Source organism: Etheostoma spectabile, chromosome 8 (genome assembly GCF_008692095.1).
Source record: "Etheostoma spectabile isolate EspeVRDwgs_2016 chromosome 8, UIUC_Espe_1.0, whole genome shotgun sequence".
In the NCBI taxonomy this organism is placed as follows: domain Eukaryota; kingdom Metazoa; phylum Chordata; class Actinopteri; order Perciformes; family Percidae; genus Etheostoma; species Etheostoma spectabile.
Window position 1 is genome coordinate 1,398,945 of NC_045740.1, and position 6,146 is coordinate 1,405,090.

At 36.2% G+C, this 6,146-nt stretch overlaps 1 long non-coding RNA gene across 1 annotated transcript in view; it reads right to left on the reverse strand.

The window, feature by feature from the left end:
• Positions 1–4,817, reverse strand: part of LOC116693675 (uncharacterized) — a 23,977-nt gene extending 19,160 nt beyond the window's left edge. Inside the window, exon 1 of the long non-coding RNA XR_004332969.1 lies at positions 4,806–4,817. This is a non-coding gene — a long non-coding RNA (uncharacterized LOC116693675). The remainder of the gene's footprint in view (positions 1–4,805) is intronic.
• Between the last annotated feature and the right edge of the window lie 1,329 nt (positions 4,818–6,146).

Here is a 6,146-nt window from a genome sequence, read left to right on the forward strand (position 1 = left end):
TTGGTCCAATTATCCAATTGTTTTCATAGAATTTCATTTTTCGGCTTGAAAATATTATTATTACTACAGAAATGTAGCAAATTGCTGTCTTATTCAGTTTTTTATTATTTTATTGTTTTTAACTTAAGTTTAACAGTTTTGAAAACAATATGTTAGCATGTGCAAAGTGGCATTTAGGTACATAGAGTTTTGGCGGTTGTTGTGTTGAAATGAGAAAAGAATGAATGTCATTTGAAAGATGTAGTCATTAAATGCATTCCGTGCCAAAGCAACGATAAATGATCCACAGTTTATCCCACAAATATTCCTGTTGTGCTCACTGTGTGAAGAGTTTTGAAAAAGTGACCCAAGTATTGAAAAATGCTTCCTAGCAACTGTAAAAAATGTTAACAACTGAAATTACTTCACACTACTCAATCGTTTCTTTTAAAAAATGGAAATTCTTTCACAGATTTTTATTTTATTTTAACAAAATAACAGTTTGTTTTGTATGTAAACAAGAAGGAATAGAAATCAGCAGTTTGCTTCAATACATACATATTTTCACTTTGTCTGTTGTAATTATTAAAAATGTGTATGTAACTTATATATGTATATATATATATATATATATATATATTATTATATTGTGTATAATAATATATATGTGTGTGTATATATATATATATATGTGTGTATATATATATATATGTGTGTATATATATATATATATGTGTGTGTATAAGTTACATACACATTTTTATCTGATCACTAACAAGTTTAAAACAAGACACCTGCTTAGGCCTTCAGCTAAAATTGCAATCAGCAGTGTTTGAAATGTGCAGTGTTGTGCTGGTTGTGGTTAAAGTCATGGCATAAGTGTGTAGAGTTTTGAAAACTGTGTTCAAGCAATGAAAAACAAACTACAGTTTGCTCTACATGAACTACTGCTGTGCAGGCTGTAGTTAGAGTTTTGAACATGTGGCTCCAGTTGTGCCCACTGTCGTTTAGCAATTGATAAACACTGTAAGACTGAGAAAGTGACAAAAAACTCAGTTTTGGTCCAGTCAGGCAGGAACTGCTGAGAAGACTTATAACAGCCAATAAGCTGAACAAAGACAGTATTTACCATGCCATGAAGGCCAGCAAGATTGGATTTTGGAGTTAGTTCTTAATTGGAGAAAACAAGCTTCAATGACTGTCTTGAGCCACTTTTAAAAGTAAGGTTGGAGTCAAATATGACTCCTAAGTTTCTGGAAGAGTGTTTTTTATGGGGTTTGAGCATTCGAGTCGCACTGTGTGGACCGATCAATAAAACCTCTGTTTTGGTATGGGAATTTGGAGCTGTAGGTAATTTTATTGCATTCATTTTTTGATTTGGTTTCACCAAATATACAGGGAAATGAGGCCATTTGGGGCATAAGGAAAATTGGGTTTACATTATAACAGTGATAGGACACATTGTTTTTGCATTATGTGACCCAAAGAAGTAAAGTGAGAAAGAGGAGTGGATCCAGAATAGAACCTTGTGGCACTCCCCATTCCCAAGTGATGTGAGTCAAGGAGAACGAGGAGCCGCATAGCAGTACTGAGAAGGTTGTCAGACAACCAACCAAACCCCTTAGACAGCTTCAAATGTAGTGATCAATTGTATCAAAGGCCGCACTGACATCAAGAAGAACTAACCTAGAACAGAACCCTGCATCGGCATTCAAAAGGTCATTAGTCACCTAAGGAGTGCTGTCTCTATACTGTGTAAAGTATAAGCCTGATTGAAATGTGTTTACATTTCTATTATTATTATTATTATTAAAAAGGAATTTAACTGATTTAAAAAGTTTTTTCTAAAATGATAATTTAGAGATACGTAGGTCTATAGTTGGCTGGATCAACATGGTCAAGGTTATATATTTTTTTTTAAAGCAGTTATATAAGACGGCATGTTTATAACTTCTATAACTTCTATTTGTAATAGAAACATTGGAGGTACCCACAGTGGCAATGACCTCTTTGAAACAATTTGTTGGGATAGTATCTAGAGCACAAGTCATTTCATGCCTCTGTTTTTTTTTCTTCCCACTCATACAGTTGATCTCAATCCTTTCATCTTATTTTCTATGAAACGCAGAGGTTTGCATGATTACATCCGGCTTCTCAATTTGTCGAATCACATAATTACATCCAAAATACTGAATCTGTTGAGTTGAAGTTACATTGACAGCAAGGCCCTCAACAGCTTCCCATCATGATGTAAATACTTTACAGTCTATGATAAATACTTAAGGGAGAGTGTATTTTCCTATATTTGGTGAACCATACAGGTTGAATTACTCCAATTTAATTGTTCCAGTTGTTAATACTAAAAACTTTATATTTCGCAAATGTCATGCTTTGTCAATTCTTTAAGAACACAAACCAAAAAAGGCTTAAATGTCAGAGAAAAATTGATAATTTTACATATTTGCCTGCACAACAGTGCAGAAACAACTAGGCTTCAGTGAATAAAAAAATGGAACCCTCATTCTTGAACCCTGCATCCGGATGGTTGACTGAGTCAAACCTGTTGTGCATCTTTTTAATTGGGCCCTGCATGGATTTACATTATTTACAGTTAATGCTTCACAGGATCGGCCCTGTATAGAGGAGATGAAAACGTCCCCACCTTCTGACTACTAATAATAAAAGGAACATTGTATGTGCTGTGGAAGCCTTTGCTATAGCTTCAGATGTACACAAATGACATATGGCATATTTGTTATAAGTATAGGTTGTTCCAACCAATTATCAAAACTATTGAATCCCTATATCTGTTGCCTGGCGGCATTTACATGCATCTCAAATGTCCTCTGGTAAAATGTAACCATTTTTAAAGTGTCATAAAAAAATATGGTTTTCTTTCTGCTTTTTAACAATGTCTTTATTGATATTCCAATGCACTCAAGTATAACATTCGCACAACTAAATATCTCTCAACATCTGTTGTACTAAGAGCTAAAAAGCAAACTATGACAATATAATAAATACAAAAAATAAATAAGAATTTCACCTTTGCTATCATTGACCAAGACAGGCCTCAGTCCTTTCCCCTTCTGGGGTTCACCACCTGTTAGAATTTTAGGTATCCTTTCACATTATCTCTATAAAAATCTAAAAGCTCCCCCATGTATCATTTTTTCTAATAAATTGGTTAAATTGCTTCCACATTTGTTTTTAAATATGTATGTTAATCTCTCTGCAACATATCCTTGATCCAAGCACCAATTGTAGGTGCCTCCATTTTCTTCCAGATGAGAGCTGTAACGCTTTTTGCCTGTAGTATAGCTAAATCCATATTCTTGGGATTTCAGGCTTAGATTAGTTGGATACAGGAGCAGCAATATAATCTTAGGGTCAAGTGAAAAGTTCACAGACAAGATGAACAGAAAGATATTGATCACCTCCCTCCAAAATTACAGAATAGAACCACACTATTCATTTACCCTCCGCCCGCTTTAGTGGCATGGATCCATTCATTTTCATTCCTAATTCCTTATAATGGCCAACTCTATAAGTCCCATCCGTGGGCCTGGCAGAAACATGAAGCAGCTTAGGGACCTCATCCACCATGATTCAGAGACAAAAACCTATGATTGTGTGTTATAAAGTGAGTTTACTGCTTTCTTCATATGTTGTGTTACTTATTTGTAAATTGGATGTGACTAAAAGTTTGACCAGTACATTGGTAAATGCTCTTATTGTCGTCTTGCCTGTTTGCTTTGATTCTACAGAAATAATAATGTGTAAGTGGGCAGTGCACATGATTTGTTTGATGTAGTTTTTTAGGAGATATAAGTATCCTCATAACCTAATTTAGAATGTTTAATTCAGTGTGCCAATGTGCTGCAATAGCAGCTATCGGCAGAATGACTATTAACCCCCATACTTATTTCTTATTCTCCATCTTCTGCCACATTTTTGTCCACGGAGTGTTGCCAACACATGCACACAAAGTACATGAAAACAGTGTAATGATTGGGAATGGTGTGCTGACTTTTCTAAGAGATTTGCAGGACGGTTTTCACGAAATCTGCAAAAGACAGCGCTAAATTTCCCAAAGACTTTGATGGTAAATCTTCAGGAGATCGCTTAGCATAGTTTAAAAAAAAAACCTCTTTGGGGTCATACTGTAGGTTCTAACACATGTTCTTTGATTTGATGAGAAAGGAGAGAGGCTGGAGTTCCAATGGAGAATTTAGAAAAATGTTTAAAGAAACAGCATGATGAAAGTAATATGACAAAGACAATAAAACACAAAACATGTTAACACTGCAGCTGACAGTGGACTTGATCCATACTTCTCCCTGATGGAGTCACATGTGATCAGTCCTCAATATTTCTAAATGACAAACATGTATTCCCTAGAGTGGTGGAAACTCTCCTTATTGGTCAAATGAGACCACACCCGGTCACAGGATCCAAGTCAGTTTCACCTATTTTGAAACCACCTGAATCCGCATTCTTTGTTCCAATCAAGTCTGGCCCAGCAGGGGCGGCTCCCAAAGGCTGGGACAGCAATTACCTTTCCTGTGGGAACAATGAGCTGCCCCATGTATGCTAAATGATAGATATGACCTAATCAATTCTTTAGAGACAGAGGAAGGGAGGGGGAAGGTGAAAAATATAAGAAATAGAATGCATATTTTCCTAACCTGGCTGCAGCATACATAAACAGAAATACATTGTTTTCAAAACATTGTTTTTAACTTTTTGAAAGTCAACAGGTTGCTCGATGTTTCAGTGAGGGTGCTTTAAAATTTAGAATTTCCCTTGACACACGTAACCTAAACACACGTGCACCAATGGGCTCCCACCTCCACAGCGGTTTATGGGAGCGAACGAGAGGGAGAGAGAGAGATTGATGTTTTTCATGCACTAAAGTTGCCGATATAACAGCACCATGAAACTCTGATTAGCCCACCGAACATATTTCAAATACCAGCCAATAAGCCGGGTTTACACAATCATTGCTGCAGCTTTCATACAGTAATTAATTGATTACTTTTTATATTTTTCTGAAAATGGCATTTAGCTTTTTTGTCTTTAAAAAAATATTCCGAGGTCAAATCCAGCATTTGCCTTCAAGTTCTAAATGCAGCCATACTCAAGTTCCATAAGTCGTGTTTTCAAGCCCAAATCAAGTCGCAACTAAGCTTGTGCATTAACTAAGACCTGGCATGAGATGGGAGGTCTCCAGGCTGGGCAATTCCCACGATGCAAGGCGGTAAATAGAGTTGAGTTAATATTTTCTGTAATTTCATGCGTTCAGTTTTTTTAAATGTGCCTCCTTAGAATGTATTGTTTTGTTGCCTGGTAACTGTCATTGTTGTGCTGGTTTACCATTTTAACCATGAACCAAGTGACTGTTAAGTTTGATAAGAGCAGCTGGGCACCATTGAAAAATTATGCAGGAGCTACTTTTTGTAGTTAATGAAGTATAGAGTGACACTTAATGACAATAATATGGACAACACAAAAGCCCATGCTGTCCTCTGTAATGATCAGAGTCATGATGTCCTGAGATATCATGACATATGTCTTTACTGTAGACTAAAATAATATTAACTGCCTAGCCTATGGTCTTTACGTGTTGAGAACATGATGGCGTGTTTATGTGGTTACGTATATGTGTTAAGACGTGTTGACGTCTTTACGTCATGTTAACACGTCTATAACATAATATAGATAATATAATAACAGTTAATCCAAGTCCAATGGTAGCTATGAAGCTATGTACAGTGCAAAGTGGCAGTGTGCATAAAAATAGCAATAGGGAAAGTCCAGGGTAGCCATGTACAACTATACAGGACTGGATGCTTCTGAGCCTTCTGCACGGGCAGAAGGCTCAGAAGCATCCATTCATGACCATAGGACACGAAATAATTGGTCTTCCTATGTCTTACATTTCCAACAATTTGGTGTGTTGTTCAAACCAAGTCTTAACAATCTGGAGGTAGTGCAATAGAAGCGTTGCATAATATGAACTAAATGAGGCACACCCTCACATTGCTCAACATAGTTTTAATATTCCTACAGATTCTAATGTTGTATTATGTTTGATCCCAATGACCCACCTCTTGTGAAGAAACCTCAACTTTTGGTTGAGACATTTAATCTCCTGAGACAAGACA